Below are 23624 nucleotides of genomic sequence, written 5' to 3'. Positions count from 1 at the left end.
CTCAAAAAAAAAAAGTTTATTGGAGGGTGTTATGTGGAACTCAATTCACTTTCACCCATGGTAAAAATAACAAAAGTAGTGAATCAAAAAAAAAAGAGTTATTACAAAAATTAAACAGTGTTGCAGACTATGCGTCTAAGTCTGGAATGAGTCTTCCACAAGCGTGCCGTCCAAGCATCCAATTGTCGGATGGGTGCAATCTGTTTAGTCTTCTTCTGTTCAAAGGTCTGGAAAGTCTGAAAGCAAGTCTGTTTGTGTGGGAGACGAGTCTTGATCTGTATCGAATGGCCTTATTGGTGATAGATTTACAAACAAGATTAATTTTGAGATCTCGAAAAATAGTAGTGTTTCTTGTATAGTAGGGGCGTTTATCATATGTCTTAAAATTTTGGATTGGCAGGACTCAATTCTTTTTATAGAAGTGTTACAGGCAGTGCCCCAGAAGTGTATACCCCAATGTAGACTAGGCATCAAGGTTGCTTTGAAGAGCCGGGTTTTCGCCGTGATCGACAATCCACAGCCCGGTCGAAGAAGCCATCTCATTTTCCCCGCTTTTTGCCTTACTGAAGCACAGGTTGCCACAATGTGCTGCTTCCAGGTATGTCGCCTGTTCAGAGTAAGTCCAACCTTGTCCGAGTGCTTTATTGGAGTCCCGTCTAAGGTTAGGCGATAAGTGTTCAGCCTGTTCAATGAAAGATTTGTCAGGATTAACTGCGATGTTCCACCTCGACGCCCAGGCCTCAAACTCATTTAGCATGTCCTGCACCATATCTGTCGCCTCTCTTCGCAGAGCACTTGTCGCCAGAAATGCTGTGTCATCTGCATAGGTTGCTGTTAAAACATTCCTGTCTCTGGGCGACGGAAGGTCCGAGGTGAATATTCTATACAATACAGGACCCAGCACACTTCCTTGAGGGACTCCAGCAAGAATAGGCCTTAAGGCAGACTTGGATCCTCGAAGATCCACCTGGAAGGTTCTACCAATTAGAAATGAGCGAAGGAGATCAAAGTATATATCTAGTATACCCTTTTACTCTACGAGTAACGGGTATAATAAGGAAGGACATTTCCAAAGATCTTAATAATAAAATCAAATCGGACACTTTATATTCCTACGTGGTTAACAATCGATTTGGCTTGAAAGCACTCTTAATTGGTAAGGAGCCACTACGTGATTTAGACCAAGAGGATTTTAATAACAATGACTCTGAAAACGAGTCTGAACAGTCCCCTGCAGGAAACGGAATCAGTTTTGGACTATTAAAATACTAGTTGGGTCAAGAAGGTTAACTAGTTCAAGTTATGTCCATTTCCTTGTAACGAAGTGGTCCATTTTTCATATGCTTGTCGTCGGAAACAACTAGTCCATTTGATACTAGTTTTGCACTAGTTACTGTTAACCAATTTACGGTTACAGCTGTTAAACTACACTAAAAAAAATATTTTCACGAAAAAACTAAAAATTAATCTCGAAACCAACCAGTGATTGAATTTCACTAGTACTTGACGATGCCAAACTTGATGCTCTCCTAATTTAGTATCCAATCAATAGTCGCGGTCCTTAGAGAATTTCTGATAATTATTATGTAATCAAATACAGTAAATGATAATTAAATGGAATTAAAACAAACTTACTTTTTTTGAGGCAAGTCGCCCTCTCTAGGACTTGAACCCGGGACGTTTGGGTTTGTAGACACACTAACTGATTGAGCCATACACGCATCACATTTTGTAATGCCCTAACAAGGTTTATGAATTTTAGTGTGACATAATTTAAAAACAGTGATTTTTTACATATGGACACTTCCACCAAAAGGTCCACCAAGCCAAAAAACTTGAAACTTAAAAAAAAACATATTTCCACATGATTTTGCTGCCATATTAGTTTCTAATTAGTTGGATCCTGAGCTAAACTAAAAATTAGGAGTATAGTTTGATTATTTTTATGACAAACCCCAATAATATACAAAAAGTTAGTTTTTGTCTATTTTTTTTCTTATTTTTTGGACGTGTCTTCTGTTGTGTAATATGTGACATTTATCTGTGTTCAATTTGTTTAGTGCTAAATTTCCCAAGACATTTACACTCTATGCTGAATTTTTGGATCATATGTGTTTCATTTGCAACTAGTTAAATTCCAGTTGCCATTTAACTAGACCCTAACATGTATTTGTTCTACCAGTTAAATATTTTTAAGCTTTTTTTTGTCAGAAAGGTACTAGTCCGAGACAAGTTTATTTTTTACTAGTTTTGTATTAATCATTTTTTCGACTAGCACAAATTTTCTAGACCCTGTGTAGTCCAAATGCATTCAGACAAATTCCGTTTGCTTTATATTAGTTATTTAACTAGTTGTTTTTCAGACTAGTTCGCATTTTTCCTGCAGGGGTCGGCAGACCATGAAAAAGAATTTAAATTCGTTCTGTCGTTTGAAAAAACGGAATTCGACAAGTTGATTATCCAGACCGTACGAAATTGTAAAACTAAAAAGGGCGGAGTTTACCAAAGGATTATAAATATCCTTCAACCAAAAAAATGGACGGAACTATTTTCCAAGCGAATCTACGACGAATTTCGCCTGTACCATTTTCGGGTACCATTTTCAAAACCATTTTATAAGCTCTGACAAACAATCAGGCAATTTTCAAGGTGAGTGAATAACATTTTATTTTTGACCTGTTCTTTTGGATTGCAAAGATAAATTTAATATACCTATTTTTTAATAATTGTAGGGCATTGCAAATGTGGCAGTAGACTGAAAGCTGAAATATTGCCACAGCTTGAAAGTGAAAGAGTCCTAAAAGTCGTCTGCTCAGCGATTCAAGGTGAAAAGACATGTGGAAAGCGACAGCTTTGCGGAGAAACTCAAAAGCAAGTGGTTTCAACTTTAGAAACGGAATCCACTCTGTTTTACAGAGCAAGAAATGCTGACAACATGATGGGAGAGAATGATACTGTCGAGCCCCCACACCTATACAAGGCCTCGGTTTGCAGGACTGCAAAACATGAAGCCTCTAAAAGGAAGCACCGAAAATCCGATCCACTAGACGCCATTTCGGATCTTAAACGAAGTCCAAGCGGTGAAGAAGCAATTCGTGAAATTGAAAAGGATCCCGTTAAAGTTCATTTTTGGTCTCCACACCAGATTCGCGTCTACAACAAGTTGAAAAAAACGAGTAGACTGTGCATTGATGTACCTGGAGGTAGATTTGTGGAGTATATGCATGTGGACGGACAGAAATCGCAACAATTTATGCACATTGCCGTTATACACGGTTCTTTTAGACAGTTTGTGGTATCATCACTATGGACGGCAGTCCATGTAGTGACGAAGCGCACCAGGAGAGTGTACGAAGGCGACTACTATTATATAGCCGCAAAATTGAAAATCTGCTGTGATAGTCCGATCGTAATGAGTGGTGTATTAATCGAAAGGTATTGCAAAAACTTAAAGGATTGCATACCAAGACCTCAAGAAAATCAATTGGTTTGGGAGAAAGAGAGGTGAAAGTGAAAAAGTGCAAATTTCGAAATTTGGAGCTGTTGGGGCCGGTGGGGATAAAAGCCCCCTCGCAATGTTTTAGTTGTATTCCTATTGTAAATACCCGTCGAATGAGGGGTCATATGATAAAATCCGACAAAAGTTATAGCCAAAATAAGATTTTCTTCTTCTTCCCAAAATTAAAATTTAATTCTGTTTGTCAGTTTGTCCAAAATATGTTTTTTAAGTTCTGAAAATTTGATATGACGTTCATCACATCGATATAAAAAACTTTTGTTCTACCACTTTTGGAAAAACCCGCTAGTTTAGCGGGAAAACAGCTATAAATAGCTAAAATTCGGAAAGCCGTAACTTCTATACTACTAAAGCTACAGACTTGTGCTGCATCTCGTTTGAAAGGTATTTTTAAATATAAACGCCTTCTATATGCAATTTGTTTAAATGTAATAGTTAAAAAGATATGAACAAAAGAAAATTTGTTTAAACTTTTTTTTAATTTTTTTAAAAACGTCTCTAACGATTTTCCTTACAACTTTAAACTGTATAGCCCTTGAGATTCCTTAAATTTTGGTATATATCATGTTTATGTAAAAAATCGCGTTTAAAAGTTATTCAGAAACGAAAATAGCCACTTTTGCCAGCTCAGAACAACTAACGCTTCCTGAGTGTTTAATTTTGTGCGTGGGTATCCAAACTGTATTTTAGGCTCATAGAATCATTTCAATTGTTTTAAGGAGGTCCAAATAGGAAACTTTTGTTTTACGACTTTTGGAAAAACCCGCTGCTTTAGCGGAAAAAAAGCTAGAAATAGCTAAATTTCGTTAGTTTGTAAGTTCTACACTACTGAAGCTACAGACATGTGCTATACCTCGTTTAAAAGGTATTTTGAAATACTTAAACGCCCTTTTAACTTAATTTGTTTAAATACAATGGTTTACAAATTATGATTGACCAATTTAAATTTAAATGTATATACCAGGGATCGCACGTAAGAATTACTTTTTTAAAAAAATTGACAAATAAGTCTTATTTTTCAATTTTTATTATAAAAGTTGACAAATAACTCTTATGCTTCAATTTTGTTGATTTTTATAGTAAAAATTGAAGCATAAGAGTTATTTGTCAACTTTTATAATAAAAATTGAAAAATAAGACTTATTTGTCAATTTTTTTAAAAAAGTAATTCTTACTTGCGATCCCTGGTATATACTAGCTCCTATAAGAGCAAATATAAACAAACAAAAACTTCTGATATCAAATAAAAACACCTCTTAACGAGGTAAAAAACTAGTGACGATCGCACCTTCAACATACAAAAGTTCTGATATCAACATTTGTGACGAAAAATTATTACACTCGTCATTAAATACACTTTCTAAGATTTTCTCATTCGGCACGCTGTAATAGAAAATACCTATGAAGCTAAAAAGGCTAAAATAGTATGCTAGGGCGGGCCGAATGAGAAAATATTAGAAAGTGTATTTAATGACGAGTGTAATAATTTTTCGTCACAAATGTTGATATCAGAACTTTTGTATGTTGAAGGTGCGATCGTCACTAGTTTTTTACCTCGTTAAGAGGTGTTTTTATTTGATCAATAATAACAGAAAAGCAAGATACCGTGACAATACTACCTTGGCTCTTAAGCTGGATTCAATCGGGAGGGCAGTATCCAAAAGAATTGGTAATTAACAAAAATTAACAATCATTTTAAAGTAAAGCATTAAAATAATTACAAATTCCCTTCAGGTATGCGACTCGTCCAGGACTTTGCTATTAGCTTCCCGCCTTGCATTTGCTACGTGCGATACAATAGAATAGTACGCTGAAGCCTGTATGTCGGAAAATTTACCTTGGTCGTACATTCGGATCGACTTTGCCCACTACTTAATAAACTGGGCTTATTTCTTAAGAAATAAAAAAAAAAACATTAAAGCAGTTCTATTTGATTGGAATCGGCCAGCTTATTATGTGTACCAATCCGACAGAAGCTGGAACTCCTATAAAAGCTCTGCTTATAATATCATTGTCAAAAAGGGGAACGCGCAACAACTCTGAAGGAATCGGTAAAACTAATTGAAAGCCGTGCCAAGGATCCATCACCACTTCAAAAAGAAGTTGAATGTACCTTGGGCGCCACTGAAACAGAACAGAAGAATAATTCAGGTAAATTAATTATAAAGCTTATCAACTAATTAAACGTTAATGTGTATATATATTTCACAGCTCCAGATTTGTATCAAAATATTTTTGAGAATAAAAATTCAGACTTTTGCACGAAGGAACGCACATTGGACAGTTTATGACGATTTACAAAAAAAAGCATTATAGTCCCAAAAATAACATGGACAAGCCAGAATTGCTTATATATGCAAACCTTTAAAGCTTTTAAAATTTAAATTATATTAAGGTTTTATTTTACTAGCTGTTATTATACCTAATAGTGTATTTAGACTACTAGAATTATTTACGAATATTCAATAATGATGCAAGTCGTTTACATTTTAGAAGCGGCCTTAAATCATACAAATTTGAAGAAAAATGACAAATGTCGGGCGTTACTTTTGTATTCCTTTACATTTTCTAGTAATTTTTCGAGCATTCGAGAAAATTTTCTCTTGTTCTATCCACAGGGTTCCTATGGAAAAAAAATCAGAACATTCTACTTTGCGTCGCATGTCAATGATTCACCCAGTCTAAACACCAGGGACCGTAACTGTTATAAGTTTTATTTTAAAAATCACACTTTAACAGTTATTTTCTGATTTGTAAAGTAAAACTCAAAGAATAACTGTTATTTGTTGAGTTTTATAATAAAAGTTGACAAATAACAGTTATTCGTCGTGATCAAAAATAAAACTCAAACTTGATTTATGGCGATTTTGTGGGTAAAATAAATTTAAAAAAATATAGTTATAAAATATGCGCGGCTGCCCTTTTTAACAAATTTTTAGTAAATTATATAAAACATGCTTAGCATGTTTTTTTTAATTATTTCATTTTTTCAAAAATATCTAGGGAATAACTGTTATTCATAAAAATCAACAAAAAACAGTCATTTTTTGAGTTTTATTATAAAAATCAAAAAATAAAAATCATTACGGATTTGTAAACTACATCGGCTAATAGAAATATTGGTGTATTTAAAAATATTTTATGACCCTTTTAAGGGCATGATTTTTTTTGTAAGAAAAATGTACAATAACAGTTATTTTCGGTTCCTGCTAAACACACTATAAAAGCGAGAACACATTCTTTGTAACTGTATAAAAAACTGAAATAAATATATGAAAACGAACTGTTATTATTCACGAATATTTTACAAATAATAAACGGCAAATTATGCAAAAAAAAATTTTGGAAAAGTCGAAGATTGAGAAAGTGCACCGCTAACTTCATATCAAGTTAGCAGAGCCATAACATTATTTAAAAAAAAAAATATTTTGAGAAGAGCAAAAAATTTAATTCTTTCACGAATAATTTACGGATAATTAACGGCAAATTAAAGGAAAAAAATTTGTTGAAAATCAAAAGTTGCACTGCTAACTTTATGCACATATACCTATCACAGTGTAAGGATAACTTTCGCACTAATCCAAAAAAATGTTTTCTCCTTTCTTAATTCTAAACGAAAATCTAATGCTTTTCCCCCGTCACTTCGCTATCTCAACAAAACAGAAAATTCTGCTCCCGAGATTTCCAATTTATTTGCATATTTTTTCCAGTCAACTTATTCTTCTTATCCTACAACATCTCAACACCGTTTCCCTATTACATACCACATGCTGGACATGCTTGACATTTCATACTCAGCTCTTTTTTACTTATCAGTCTGTTTGCCCTGCCTGCCTAGCATCTGGAATGAGTCTTACATAATTCCTCTTTGGCATTGCCAAACTATCAGCTATTCCTAAACTAATGGAACATCTTATCAGCTACAATATCTCTTCAGTTCTTTAATATCTCCTTCTCAGTATGGGTGTATTATGCATGAATCAACGACGATCAGCACCGTCTACAAACCGACGTTATATTCACTGATCTTAGCAAGGCTTTCGACTCGGTAAACCATTCCCTGCTTCTGCTTAAACCCTCATATTTGGGATTCCCAAATAACCTCCTGAAATGAATAGAGTCCTATTTAACAAATCGCACCCAAGGAGTTCTCTTAAGAATGAGATTTTTTACACTGTGAATGTCACTTTTGGTGTTCCTCAAGGCAGCCACCTTGGACTTGTATTTGACCTCAACGAATTTCATAAGTAAAGCGTCAGTCATCTCCTTTTCCTAAACTAAGCAAAATGCAAACTTATGACTTTCTACCGTTCCTCCCCGCATCTTGTCTCCCACAGCCTTGGCAATCACAACCTAGACCGCATTACCACCTCAAATGTCCTTGGAGTCCTTTTCGATTATAAACTATGCTTTAATAGCCATATTACTGCAATAGTAAACAAAGCCAAGCGATGGTCCAAAGAATTTGACGATTCTGGAATACTGTTCCTGTGGAGCCCGCAATATAAGGAACCTCACACCATTATCGAATCGATACAAAAGCAGTTTCTGATATTTGCACTGCATAATCTTGTATGGGATTCTGGCAGACTACTTCCATCTTTTCGAGGCAGACTTAAATTAACCGACTTGCCGTCATTACAACACCGTAGAATTTGCAAGGCCATAATGTTTGTCCATAAGCTTCTTTTGGGTCTCATTGACTCTGAATCACTCCTTTCCCATATAGAATTAAGCGCTTAGTCCAGATTTCATTTCCTGTGTAGGTCTAATAATGCCCAACTTAAGCCTTTTCGCGGACTACAACAACAATAGCCTATACAACATTTTATTTTTTGAATTACCTATCAGCACTCTTCCGTCTAATATTTTAATCGAATCGAATCGTTAGAATTTTAATAACTTAATGTATCCCCGGTTACGCATATGTTAGCGGATTATTGTTAACAAACTAAATTAATAAAAAATAGACAAACTAAAGATTGTTTTTTTTTCTTGGTCCTGGATCTGCGCCAGCTTTAATCCTTTCTGGCAGGACTATTGTTAGGATTGGCTTCGTCCTTTTCAAGAGGACGATAGATGTTCTTTTTGGCCAGGAATATGTTCTTTATGACTTTCCCAGGATAACTGCCTTTTATATCCGTTTAACCTAGCACTTTTCATTTGTTAGATCACGGTTCACATTCACGATTATTTTTCTCATCTTCCTTTTCGAATGCTGCTCTTTGCACCTGCAAAGTGGGCCATTTCTGTGTATCAGCGGTATTTAAAACCAGGCCAAGGGAATGCATGCAAGTTATTTGACACATTACTTAGGAGCACTTACCCAATTTAAAAACAACTTTGAGCCCAGAGCTAATTTTCAAAAAACTCAGAATTAGAGTTGCAAAACAATCTTTCGATATTATCGAAGTTTTTAAAAACGGCGATACATCGATGTAGATTTTTAACCATCGATGTATCAATAAGAGAAAGAGACGCTAAGCAGCCGTAAGTAAACTCGATAAATGAGCACCAGAGAGCTGCAACGAGTACGATCGATCATCGCGCCTGAATTTTCCTTAAATCCGGTAAACTTACTCGGCAACGAATAATCACGATCGGATCATACTTCGGCTTTCGGGTTTGTTCAACTACTCAACTCGCTTCGTAACGATCAAAGATGTGATTTGTTTACACACTAAGGGCCGCTTTCTCGAGTCCCTGTCAAAGTCCCTGATAGCTATCTGTTCGAAAAACTTAAAGACCAGATAAACTGTTCGTAAAAGCAAATCCGCTTTCTCGACTGCTTTAATTTATCTGAACGAGAAACAATTTCAGAATGCTGTTAACGCACTGTAAAGTGCAAAAAATGGCATGCTTCGATTATTTCATCAGCTGTTTGGGTATAATTCAAAGGAAAAGTCAACTGTGATTTCGTTTCTTCTTCATAGTTGGCTTTGGGAAATCAGCTGTCATTCTATCGAGCCGCAAACGCTTAACAGGGACTCCGAGTCCCTGTCAAAGTTAGCTCTCACATTTATGCTCGAGAAAGCCAAAATGCCTTAGCAGGGACTTTATCTATTCGACAAATGTTAGCCGGCACTCGAGAAACCGGCCCTAAGTCACACATTTTTTATTTATTTATTTAAAAAAATTAGCAAATATCTGCCAAGTTGGCAGATGTTTTGCCAGTTCACGTGCACTAGAAATGATGTCTTTGTAATTCGAAATTTTAAGAAAATCGTGGACCGACGATTAATTAACATTTAATTAAGATACCAATTCGTCGTAACTGAATCATTTTCATTTGAAAGTCCGGTAATATTATCGTCGTTCTGCTTTCATCATATTTCGACTGTTGTCTGTTGTCGCGCAGTTAACTTGTTGCTTGGAAATAGCGAAACGTTTCAGAACATCTTCGATTTCTGCAGAGAGATTAATAGCAGTATGCTTCCTTTTTAGCTCAATCATTCCAATCGTGAAAATGTTGATTTTTTTATCGTAAAATTACACATTAACACCCAATGCACTGCGATTGAGACGAGTTTCGTTTTCAAATTTTAGCGATATAATTTTACGTTTTAGCGAAAATCTGATGTCTTCGACTATTTTCCCAAATTGCTCATTGACGACAAAATTGCTAAAAATCTGTTCCGTGAAAAACTTGAACGGCTTTGAATCGAAAAAGGCAAACGATACTTTTTGGTTGGTCACTAATTAAACGCATGCGTCTTTTACATCACTTTCGGAGAATTCCACCATAAACTTTTTTTTGGGGGTACGATGCTTTTTGATTCTAATGACTTGGTGTGATTAATATGAAATGCAAATGTACTTCTGGAAGACTTAACATCTATATTTCCCAAACTATTTGGTCCTTCGACTTTAAGTGCTGAACCATATTGGTCAAGTAATTCCCGTTCAATTCAATTTTACACATACTGCACAGTACCGCATTCGGAAGAGCAACGAAAAACTGTCGCACTATTAAATTTGGATTTCGACCCATATTGAATTTTTTTTGTACACCTTATAGTAAAGCTAAAATGCGACTGGTTTTTTATATTGTACTGAAAATATAAATCACAAAATTAAAAGTCTGCTTTATATTTTAAAAGCCTTTCGAATATATCAGTCAGGACTTTTATAATAAAAGTCTTTCGATAATTCCCTGACACGTAAAATAAAAGTCTTTGAGCAACTGTTATTTGCTGTGGGATATATAAAAGTCCCACGATAAAAGTTTATTACATGAATCAACAGATTGCATGAAAATAAACAATTCTGCGTTTTTGGAAAAATTCTACCTATTTTTCTTCATATTTTACTTTAAATGACTTTTAAATTACTGTTACTTTTGGTCCTTGCTGCCAACATAAACGTAGTACCCCACTCACATCAAGTGGAAGGGGGCTAGGATAGGTAAGTTAGGATGTTTGTTACAATTAAATTAACAGATCATTCCGAAAATATCAAAAAATACAGTTCATTATATGGCGAACATAAAACGCGAAATGGATCATGTAACTGAAAGTTCGTTTTACAAATATCGAGGGCAATAGGTCGAAAGTGCCGAGTAGACCTTACAGGGATGGAGAACCGAATTTGACCAAGAAGATAGCTTGAACTTACAATTCCAGTAATTAATTTGTGCAGGAACGTAACCCAATGGCAGGTCCGACGATCCTTGAGGGAGGGCAGGTTAAGTAGACGCAGTCTATCCACGTACGATGGCAGGTGACGATGTGTTTTCCAGTTCAAACCACGTAGAGCAAACAAATGGAACTGTTTCTGTACCGGTTCGATAAGGTCCTGATAATTGGTATATTGGGGGGCTTGGTCACCCCAACAATATGGTCACACAAACAATATTCAAGAATTGGACGAACCAAGGAAATGTATAAATGTTTTGTGGTGTAGGGGTCCTCAAATTCCTTCGACTAACGCTTTACAAAGGCAAAAACCCCTTTTGCTTTACTAACTATGATACCAATGTGATTAGAGAAATTTAAGTTGTGGTTGAATAACACTCCAAGGTCTGTAACGGAATTTATGCGTTCAAGTTCATTCGACCTAATAGAATATGTAATGAGGAGAAGCTTCTTCCGATAAAAGGACATAAAGTTACATTTAGAGTTGTTCAAAAACAACAAATTCTGGGTGCACCAAGAATACAGATTGTTCAGATCAGCTTGCAAAAGTGTCTGGGAATCGGGATTCAATAACGGCAAACAGAGTTTAACATCGTCAGCAAACATCATAACATGAGCAGAGGGTACAACTTGGGGCAAGTCATTTATGAAAATTCCAAATTCCCTTGCGGAACACCAGAGGTCACGTGGACAAGGTTAGAGACTGTGCTTTTAAATTCAATTCTCTGAGTCCGGTTCGTCCGGTAAGCTGAGATCTACTTAGTCAACGTGATCGGGAATCCTAATAGTATTAATTTTTTCAATAATAACTGATGGTTCACGGAATCAAAAGCTTTACTGAAGTCCGTAAAAATAACATCAGTTTGATTATCGTTTTCAAAAGCGCTTCTGACGACTGAACTCAAGAAGATTTGTAGTCGTTGATCTTCATTTCATAAAGCCGTGGTGAGTTGGGGACATTACTGAGCTGCATTGGTGCTGTAGCTGAGCGGTAATAAGCTGTTCGAAAAACTTGGGGATCGCGCTTAGTTTTGCAATACCACGGTAGTTTTTATTGTCCGACTTGCTACCCTTTTTATGAAGTGGAATGATAAAAGATTCCTCCCAAACTTCAGGGAAAAATGAATGAAGGAGGGATATCTGAAAAAGTTTAGATAACGGTTTGCACAAAGCATCGGCACATTTTTTATACCCGTTACTCGTAGAGTAAAAGGGTATATTGTATTCGCGCAAAAGTATGTAACAGGGAGAAGGAAGCGTTTCCGACCCTATAAAGTATATATATTCTTGATCAGGATAACTAGCCGAGTCGATCTAGCCATGTCTGTTTGTCCGTCTGTCTGTCCGTCTGTCTGTCTGTCTGTCTGTCTGTCCGTCCGTATGAACGCTTAGATCTCGGAAACTACAAAACCTAGAAGGTTGAGCAACGGAATTTTTTTTTAGCCGAGTGCCACGCCCTTTCTATCGCCCACAATCGCCCATTAACTATTTTAAAATGTGTTTGGCGCACATACCTTTAAAGATTCCCGAGAACTATAAATGCAATTTTGTTGTGTATACTTATTGTTGGCGCTGTAAACCTATGTTAGGATTTAATCACGACATTTAGTATTAATTGAATTACTTGGTATCGATGTATCCGTATGTTCTTATCGATAGTCAATAAGCTCACTGTATCATCTCAAGAAGAAAGACATGAAGAAAAAAACTTGAAATTAAAACGCCGACTTGGAAACAAGGTGTTTGAGTTTCTAATTTATAACTACACGTCAGGAGCAAGGATTGCATCCAGGATTGCGGCAGATCTATTGGCGCCCGAACAGGGACCATCTTGGAAAAGGTCCAACAACCGGAGGGAGTGAAACAAAGTACACTTTATCTCCCCATTCGGCCACGCGGTGGTCGAGGTTAGAGTTGATTAACTTAAAGGTAACTAGGTCACCAGCGGGCTTCGACAATTAGCCGCGCGTAGTACAAGAAAACGATAATTGTATTTATTCAAGTATTGCCTTGGTGAATAAAGAATTTACTGCTAAATGGCACCAAAAAAAGGAAAGGATTGTGAGTTAATCACAGCACGATCAGCGCTAATAAGTTCCTTTCATAGAAACAAGTCATATGTATGGAAGAACCATGCGTCGATGTCTGCTGCCGAGATAGAAGCCCGGATGAGTCTGATAGAATCTAACTTTAGCCAATTTTGCATAATTCAAACCAAATTATAGCAGGAAAGCGATGAGAAATTGGTGTTGGAGACTCGGCTTGAGATAGAGGAGCTGTATTGTGAAATAAAATCCAAGATATTGAGTTCGGTTGGGATCAGAGGTCGCAAGCATTCAATTAGCGATACCTTAAACAGCACGATGGCGGTTCGCTCATCTAAACTTCCGATAATAAGGTTACCAGAATTTTCGGGAAGGTTTACCGAATGGACCAGTTGGTTCAACACCTTTAAAACATTGGTAGGGACTGACCCGGAGATAGACGATTTGACAAAAATGATACATTTGAGAGCCTCCCTAGGGCCTGCACCTTTAAGCACAATTGATTGTCTAGAGCTATCGGAAATAAACTACAAGAAGGCTCTGCTGCTTTTACAAGAACGATATGATAACAAGGCTATCATTTTGCAGGCCCCCATGACAGAGTTGTTTAATGTTAAAAGAATTAAACAAGCTGATTCCGATTCGCTAAGAGCACTAGTCGACAGTGTCAATTCCCAATTGGTGGCTCTAAGATCATTGAGTGAGGAGCCTGAATTGCTTAATGTGTTTATTTTCCAATTAATTCGAGGAAAATTAGATGAAGAAACCATAGATAGATGGAAAAAGGAATGGCAGTGTGACAAAATACCCTCCTGGCAATCGTTGTCTCAGTTCTTGGTGCAAAGAGGAATAAATATGGCAAACCGGGAGCTGAGGCACCAAAAGGTGGTGCCAAATACATATAAAAAGGATCTGAAAAGAACTAGTTTAGCGGCGGTAGGGAGCTATAGGTCTAAATGCTATTGCTGCGCGGAGGATCATGCACTAAAGGTATGTCCCAAATTCAAGGATATGTCTCCTGTGCAAAGATACCAAGAGTGCAAACGAAACTCGCTATGCTTCAGTAAGCGTCACTCAACAAAAAGTTGCAAGGGTCAGCGGTGTGGGCGCTGTAATAAGCCTCACAATAAATTGCTGCACTGGAATATTGAAGGAAACATACAAGGACTCCCAGTAGAATCGGGCTCTAGTATAACCAGAGAAACTGAAGTAGGATCTTTTCATAGCACTTTGCTAACTAGAGCTTCTCCAAGTCTTCTGGCTACGGCAGTAGTACTCATACGAGATGCCAAGGGCAACTTTCAAAATTGTAGGTGACCCAAAATTGAACACAAGGTTAAGGCTTGTAATGGGTAACCTTTAAAAAATATAGGCAAGATGGAATTCTCGGGTATAGCCGGCACGTATGATATTTCTCCGGCTTCACTGGCTCGTCGGCAAATGGGGGGGATGTTATAATTGCTATACCACGAGGCCCTCTACCTTATTATTAAATTAACACGTTCAAAAACGAACCAAAAAAAATGCTAAACCGGACGGAGAGAACAAGTTACACTTATGACAGCTAGAAGGACATGCAAAGAAAATATGGATATCGGAGAGGGTCCGCTGATCTTGTTGCGGCCCAATATGCCCACCCAACCTTGGCCACGAAGTTCCACTTTAAACTTATTCATGGCCCCTTTTGTTTTATGGGGTTAGGGGTTAATTAGCGGGGATCAAAAAATAGTTATCTACGCAAACATTATAATAATTTATTATAGACTAAAAATTACAATATAAAATTTCATATCTTTCTCCGGGTTTTTTCCAATATTGATAACTCATAAATTTAAATATAATTCTTTAAATTATTACGTTTTAAAATGTACTTTTACTATTAAGTTCTTCCAGAAATTCAAAACAACAAAACCACTTTGTTTACCATCTGATTTAATTTCGTTTTTATATATCGCTGTTAATTAGCAGTTTTAGTTATGTTAGCTAAGGTAAACAAAGGGTTTTCTGTTCCCATGTTATCGTTGGCAAACAGTGGCTTTACATAAACGCGAATGGAAAAAAAACACCCAAGCGAAAATTCAACTTCTCAAAAATGGTTTCAAAATATAAAAATTTAACAAGCTCACTCACATTTCAATCGGTTCCAACGTAGAAAGCGCTTTCCAGAGGTCGTTCCTGTATGTCTTGTTGGGAGGGTTAAAATTTTATTAATTCGAAAATTGTATGTATTTTTTTCCAGTTTTTTCACACTCGCTCTGTGTTACGCTCACCGAGGCCATTGGGACATTTTTTTTCAAACTAACAAAACTTAAAATTTAAACAGACACTTTCTTACATAACTACCCACTAATCTAATTTCCCATCCCCACTCTCCGCTGTTCGGTCATTGCTCTTTTTCTGCGTTTAAGCTATGCTTTTTCTCTCTCTAACACAATACCGCATACGGAGCCTCTCTCTCGGGTTTGTGTCTGCGCTACGCTCTCTCACTGTTCTCGGCTTCTGTTATAGGCATGCGATGGAATATTTTCCAACGGGAAGAAAATTACCGGCTATTTAAATCGTACCGGAAATGGACGGAAACTTAGTGCATTTTCCGTGGCCTTTTTTGGCTTTTTCCGGATCCAGAACACCATAGAATTACGTAACTGAGGTAGGGCTCGGGAAACAGGGTTAGGGACGATCACTGGCACTGCATTAGTTTTCACAGGTTTTTTTACTCTTCTGCTCCGCCACAAATCTGCCTCACTGCATCCTCATAGGCCCTTAGGCTCCCCCAAACATCCCAACGGCCTTTAGCGCACTCGCGGACCGAAAAAACCGGGCTTAAAGTAGCAGCGCTCTAACGCCGTCGTCTCAGCTGCTCGCGATGTCGAAAACTGGTTCTTCCTCTTCTCTCTTGGAGCACCGCTGCTCTCTCGCCGTAACTTCTGGCTTTTTCTCGCTTGGTTTTGGATAGCTTCTTGCCGTAGATTTCCCGTACTTTCGTCACCAGGTATCTGGACGCCGAAACTTAATCCAAAATTATCTTTCAGACACCTTTGGAATACCTAGCTTTTTGCGTAAACTTACCCAGTGGATTTGGCACAACAAATTTAATTAATGTAGCTTGTAACTTTATTTGGTTTTGGTTTAGACTATGGCCGTAGGTTTTTATGGTTATTTCGGATTTTTCCCTTTTTGGGAACACACGCGCAAACTTCTGTGATGCTCCTGACCTTACTTTTAGGTTGGAGTTCACTGCAAAAGCGAGTTGGAATAAGTACTCCGAACCTACGACCTTCTCTGCTTGAGAATCAAAACCCAAAAGAAGGTAACTTCGCCCTTCAGCTAGCACGAAACCCGACTTTCCCTTTTCCTTTTCCCAGCTACTTGACACTATTCCATGTTAATCTTTGTTTTCTTTGACCTTATCCATATTCTGTAAGGGTCTAACAGAGCTGTTAAATAGATGCTCACTGACACCGTCTCGACTGCAAAGCACTGTATCTTACAGATAAGGTCTAACGGACTTTAGGTCTTAGCTTAGTTCTAAGGGTATTTTAGGGGCAGCTACAAGATTCATTACAAAATCCCCCCTACCAAAATCAGACTTGGGGTTGGGTAACAAAACATCCGCAAGACCCACAAGACTGATAAAACGGAGCTGCTATTGACGCAAGTCCTTGGCGTGATAGGTTCCAATGCTTTTCCCCTGCATATCTTCCAGCTCGTAAATAGAGTTTCCTTTCCTTTGTTTGATCCTTGCTTTTACAAACATCGGTCCTAATTTTGCGTTATAACCAGCCTGAAAATTGCTTTGCTTATAGTTTCGCCTATATACTTCCTGGCCAACTTTGTACTGCACCTCTCTGGCTCGCAAGTTATAATGCCGTTCGTTGCGTTCGTTCTGCTTGTTCATCATATCGCATGCTTTCTTTCGTACCAACTCTAAGGAATCTTCCCGATTGAATATGAATGCCCTATCCTCTAATAACCCTAACGATCGTAATAATGGGTAAGTACCACCAGACGTCACCATCTGCTGACCAAATACCATGTAGTAGGGTGTTGTGCCAAGACCAGAATGTACAGAGGAACGAAGCGCACAACATATTTGACATAGGGTCTCATCCCAATCCATTTGATCAGGCCGGATGTACGAGCGAATGGCCGCTATTACTGATCGATTAACCCGCTCTGACGCGTTAGCCTGCGGAGCATGCACTGCTGTAAAGGTATGTTTGATTTTATTGTTCCGCAAAAGATTCTGAAAACTGTCAGCTCTGAACTGCGATCCGTTATCGGAGACAATTATTTCCGGCATTCCAAAAGTGAAAAACAAATCATCCCGCAAATATTTAAAAACGACGTCAGCAGTCAATTTTTTAACTGCTTTGAGAAAGACAAATTTAGAGTAATGATCTAGAACAATAAAAATAGCGACATTTCCACTTCTTGATCTAGGATACGGACCCAAAAAATCCACATAAAGACGTTGGAAAAACCTGTGCGACTCAGCTGGTTTTCCTATGGGTGGCCTCAACGTAATATTCGGAGCCTTGCTCATTTTACATTGACTGCAAGCTGCAATGTAATCTTTTACATGCGCAACTAATCCTGGCCAGTAGAAATACCTCCTAATCCTCTCTAATGTACTCCTCTCTTTATGTACTCCCCCGTGAGATGCTAATGGGTCATCATGTCCCTTGCGCAGGACCTCGGATATCAATTCCTTTGGGAGCCATAACTTCCACGCATACGAGTCATGCAAGAGTTCTCCTTTAGTATGCTCTGAACGTCGATAAAGGAATTTATCCACTATTTTTAGATCCGGAAGTTGATCGATGTTGGCTGCCACGCGGTCCTTTAAGTCCTGGTATTCCGGCGAATCAAAATAAGGGGATTCCAAATCGACTAATAACCCGTTCTGCATATCCACGGCGGCTATATAATCTTCCTGGACGCGTGAAAGCGCATCAGGTACTACGTTTAACTTCCCTTTCCGATGTTCAATATGGAACCTAAAACCCTGCAGTTTTAACGCCCACCTGGCTAATCTAGAATTTAAATCGGCCTGCGTCATTAGCCATTTGAGAGACGCATGATCTGTAATCACAGTGAAATCAAGTCCCTCAACATAAGCTCGAAATTTCTTTATGCTAATGAGTGCGGCTAAGCATTCCTGTTCCGTAACAGTGTAGTTACGCTGGGCCCTGTTCAACTTTTTAGACACAAACGCAATCGGCATCTCTTCTCTTTGCTCGGTTTTTTGGACCAACACCCCTCCTACTCCAGTTTTACTCGCATCGCAATGAATATAAAATGGGCGAGTAAAGTCAGGACTACGCAAAACTGGAGCGGTAGAAAGCATCGTTTTCAGGACTCCGAATGCCTCTTTTCCCTCAGCTGACATTACAAATTTTTGTTTTGGTTTTAACAGGTCGGTCAACGGGGCTGCTACTGCTGCGAAATTATTTATAAACTTCCTGTACCATCCTGCTAAACCCAAGAAACTTCTTAGAGATTTTAATGTTGTTGGCAAGGGAAAATTGGAGATAGCTGAGATTTTTTCGGGATCTGTGCGGATTCCACCTTCTCCGATAATGTGACCCAAATACTTCACAGAACGCTTGCAAAAATGACTTTTCCCAATATTTATTGTCATTCCAGCTTTTTCGATGTGTCCTGCCACCGTGTGCAAAACCTTTAAATGGTTTTCAAAATTTTCGGAAATCACAAGCAAGTCATCGAGATAAACAAAAACTTCATTTCTGAGAGAAGCTGGGATAACCCTATCCATAAGTCTGGACATTGTCTGCGGCGCATTACAAAGGCCAAAGGGCATGACCTTGTAATGATAAAGAGGCCTCCCTGGGACTGTAAAAGCAGTCTTTCCTCTCGAAGCGGGATCAAGTGGAATCTGCCAGAAGGCACCTTCTCAGTTACCGAGTTTACTTTTCGACTATCTAAACAAAGTCAAACTTTCCCTGGCTTCTGGACTAGAACGACTGGCGACGACCATGCACTTTCCGACTCCTCTATTACCCCTAGCTGAAGCATTATATCGATCGGCCGGGGAAACTGGAAAATGCCTCTGTTTGATCGGCTTTGCAGTACCTGTATCTATGGTGTGAGATAACAAAGTTGTTTTTCCCAATCCCTTGGCAGCGAAAGACGGAAATTTTTGGATGGTCTTATCTAATTCGGTACTTTGTACTGGGGTAAGGATATGGTGTTCGGATTCAGTTTCCACTTCTTCGATCGCCAGTGGATTTGGCAAAAGATTAAAATTCTCCCAAAAGTCTATGCCAAGATATAGGTCTTGCTTCAGTGACGGTATTATAAATAATTCAATTTCATGTTCAACTCCTTTATATTCTACCTTAGTTCTAAATTTACCAACTATCTTTTGGTTGCTTCCATCCGCCGTACAGGAGCTAGATAGCACTCTTTTAAATGGCTTATTGCTACAAATAAATTCATTAGCTAAATCTCCGCCTATGCAACTCATTGCAGCACCAGTATCTAACAACCCTTCCCTTAATTTTCCCAGAAGATTTACTTCCGCATAAGGCCGCTTATCATTTTTGCTTCGACGAATCGCTCCAATAATCTTGGTGGTTTTCCAAAACTCTTTTAACCGTCGACTGCTACGGGACCCCATACGAGGAATTTCTTCCTGGCTGGTAGCGGGATATTTAATGAAGGCATCGAGCCTTCTATGCCAGAACTCGATCGGCTCTTGGCTAAGGGAAGGTTCTTGAATGACTGTCTGCTGTATTTGCTTGCTTAATCCCTCTGAGCTGTTGGATTCGGTGGAACACTGATCGGCTGGCGTTTGGCTGGGGTGTTCCTTGGTGGGTTTTTTGAACACTTAGGACAATGATTTCTGTAGGTGTTTGGCCTACCACAAGTGTAACAAAAGACCTTCATTTTAGAATTACAGTCCTGGTACCTATGTCCTTCTTTATGACAGTTCCAGCATATAAGGGATAGAGCTCCAATTTCTCTCATCTCCTCCTCTTCAAACTCGGACTTATCTTCCATCGCGTCTACTGTTAAGAGCTCTGCTACCTGCCTTTTAAACGGTGCGGCTTTTTGATAGCCATGAGTCTTACGAACCTCTTCCAGAAAACATTCCCGTTTTCTACAGATTTCTCGAAGAGTTTCCATTGAATCCAACGAAATATTTAATATTTCGTGCTGGATCTCAGGACGTAAGTTTCTACGTACTATTTCAATCAACGTTTTATCTGATATAGGCTGACTTAGGCGGTCCACAGTGCTACACAAAGTTCTTGCTTTATGATGCCGCCAAAAGAAATCGGCAGCTTTACCCTCGAACAACGTATTAGCATTGCTGCAAAGAAGTGTAAAGTTTCCTTCTAGGGTCTGATAAGTTAACGCCTCAACCCTATAAATAAAACTGTCTACACCCAAAGTATCGCCAGCTCCGGAAAACCGAAGTTTCCAGTTATTCATTATGTGGCCTACTTTGTCGGGCCTTTGAGACAGATCGGACAAATTGCTTCTAGGGGGCGTTGTTCGTGATCCTGATTGGCCAGCATTTTCTTGAGGAATAGCTAGCCCTAACAGTTGCTCTAGTGGAACATAGCGGCTAGTATTAGCCGATTGCTGCTGTATCTCTTGTTCTGGCTCTTGCCTGCTGCCAAACCGAGCTTCCATATTTGTTTGAATAAGCGTAGCCATTTTCTCTGACAGCTGCGTTAGTAAATTGTTTTGCATCGCTTCTACCGCAGCTGCAATTTCCTCGCTTACGCTACTCATATTAGGATTTTGCTTCGAGCTTGTCCCTGGACAATCTTCCAATGTTTCGGCTTAATTTACTTCGCTTGAAGTACGCGAGAGCGATACAAACAACGATTGCTGACGCGTTTGGAGTGAAAGATTTGTCGGTTGGGATAGCTTCTGAGAATTACACCTTTTTTGGCAAACTGGACAGTTTGGCGATGCTGAAAATTGAGATTTAATGCAGGCTTTGTGAAAATCGTGCCCACACTTTGTTGTGTATTTTTCCTGTGTTTCTATAGTACTATGGCAAAGGCTACATATAATAACTGGAGGTGCTACCTCTTCCTCAGGAGTCCGATCTAATCCCATGGATCTCCTTTTTAAATGTGCAGCTAAAATTTCATTTAAACTTCAGCTTTTTAAATTATTTTAAACTCAACTAACTCTTAAATTATTTAAATTAATTTTTTTCGGAAAGTTAATCCAACGATTTTGTATGTAACTATTTGATCTCCCAACTAAACTTTACCACCTTTCCCGTCCACAAAATTTTCCGATTTTCCATTTAAATGCCTGTGAAAAATGATTTAAAAAAATAGAAAAAAAAATAGATTTAATGAACCCCTTAAATCGTGGATAGGTGGCAGTCCTGTGAACCATCGCTTCCTATTTCCTACTCGATTCAAAAAGAACATTAACGACAAAAAAGACTATAGATATAGTTCCGCACACTTTACCAATTTGGCCGCAGAATCTGCTGTGGTCAGGTGTACCTTTTCGAAATGTATCTCCTGAATATCCTATGCAACTGATCGCTGTCAAAGTACGCAAATAAAAGAAAAGATGAAAATTTTAAACGCTTTGTTAGACGTGGTCAACGGTCAGCTACTAATAGCCAATCTCGCTGCTATCCATCACCTAGTTTCAGCATCTCCTTTTCATTGAAGAATAAATAGAAAAATCGAACCCACATTAACATTGGACAAACTAGCCTCTGTAGAGTTGCCTAGCTTGTAATCCAAATAAAACATGCGGACCAATAAAAGCGGAAAATAAAACTGATTTGCTGCTCCTACTTTCTAGGCAGACAAATCAAACACAAACATTAAATTAAAGCAAAGATCAACAGAAAGGGTCATACGTATAAGTGAGTCACACTAGCTTATTGTGTTCAACTAAATCGAGAAATAGATGAAATAAACTAAAGCCCCACGTTGGGCGCCAAAAATAATAAGCTTATATAAATTATACCGGTAATGGGTAACCTTTAAAAAATATAGGCAAGATGGAACTCTCGGGTATAGCCGGCACGTATGATATTTCTCCGGCTTCACTGTCTCGTCGGCAAATGGGGGGGATGTTATAATTGCTATACCACGAGGCCTACTACCTTATTATTAAATTAAAACGTGCAAAAACGAACCAAAAAAAATGCTAAACCGGACGGAGAGAACAAGTTACACGTATGACAGCTAGAAGGACATGCAAAGAAAATATGGATATCGGAGAGGGCCCAATATGCCCACCCAACCTTGGCCACGAAGTTCCACTTTAAACTTATTCATGGCCCCTTTTGTTTTATGGGGTTAGGGGTTAATTAGCGGGGATCAAAAAATAGTTATCTACGCAAACATTATAATAATTTATTATAGACTAAAAATTACAATATAAAATTTCATATCTTTCTCCGGGTTTTTTCCAATATTGATAACTCATAAATTTAAATATAATTCTTTAAATTATTACGTTTTAAAATGTACTTTTACGATTAAGTTCTTCCAGAAATTCAAAACAACAAAACCACTTTGTTTACCATCTGATTTAATTTCGTTTTTATATATCGCTGTTAATTAGCAGTTTTAGTTATGTTAGCTAAGGTAAACAAAGGGTTTTCTGTTCCCATGTTATCGTTGGCAAACGGTGGCTTTACATAAACGCGAATGGAAAAAAAACACCCAAGCGAAAATTCAACTTCTCAAAAATGGTTTCAAAATATAAAAATTTAACAAGCTCACTCACATTTCAATCGGTTCCAACGTAGAAAGCGCTTTCCAGAGGTCGTTCCTGTATGTCTTGTTGGGAGGGTTAAAATTTTATTAATTCGAAAATTGTATGTATTTTTTTCCAGTTTTTTCACACTCGCTCTGTGTTACGCTCACCGAGGCCATTGGGACATTTTTTTTCAAACTAACAAAACTTAAAATTTAAACAGACACTTTCTTACATAACTACCCACTAATCTAATTTCCCATCCCCACTCTCCGCTGTTCGGTCATTGCTCTTTTTCTGCGTTTAAGCTATGCTTTTTCTCTCTCTAACACAATACCGCATACGGAGCCTCTCTCTCGGGTTTGTGTCTGCGCTACGCTCTCTCACTGTTCTCGGCTTCTGTTATAGGCATGCGATGGAATATTTTCCAACGGGAAGAAAATTACCGGCTATTTAAATCGTACCGGAAATGGACACCTGTCGGAAACTTAGTGCATTTTCCGTGGCCTTTTTTGGCTTTTTCCGGATCCAGAACACCATAGAATTACGTAACTGAGGTAGGGCTCGGGAAACAGGGTTAGGGACGATCACTGGCACTGCATTAGTTTTCACAGGTTTTTTTACTCTTCTGCTCCGCCACAAATCTGCCTCACTGCATCCTCATAGGCCCTTAGGCTCCCCCAAACATCCCAACGGCCTTTAGCGCAC

The sequence above is a fragment of the Drosophila takahashii genome, chromosome 2R (assembly GCF_030179915.1).
Source record: "Drosophila takahashii strain IR98-3 E-12201 chromosome 2R, DtakHiC1v2, whole genome shotgun sequence".
Lineage (NCBI taxonomy): Eukaryota > Metazoa > Arthropoda > Insecta > Diptera > Drosophilidae > Drosophila > Drosophila takahashii.
Note: the sequence above shows the minus strand (reverse complement) of the source record.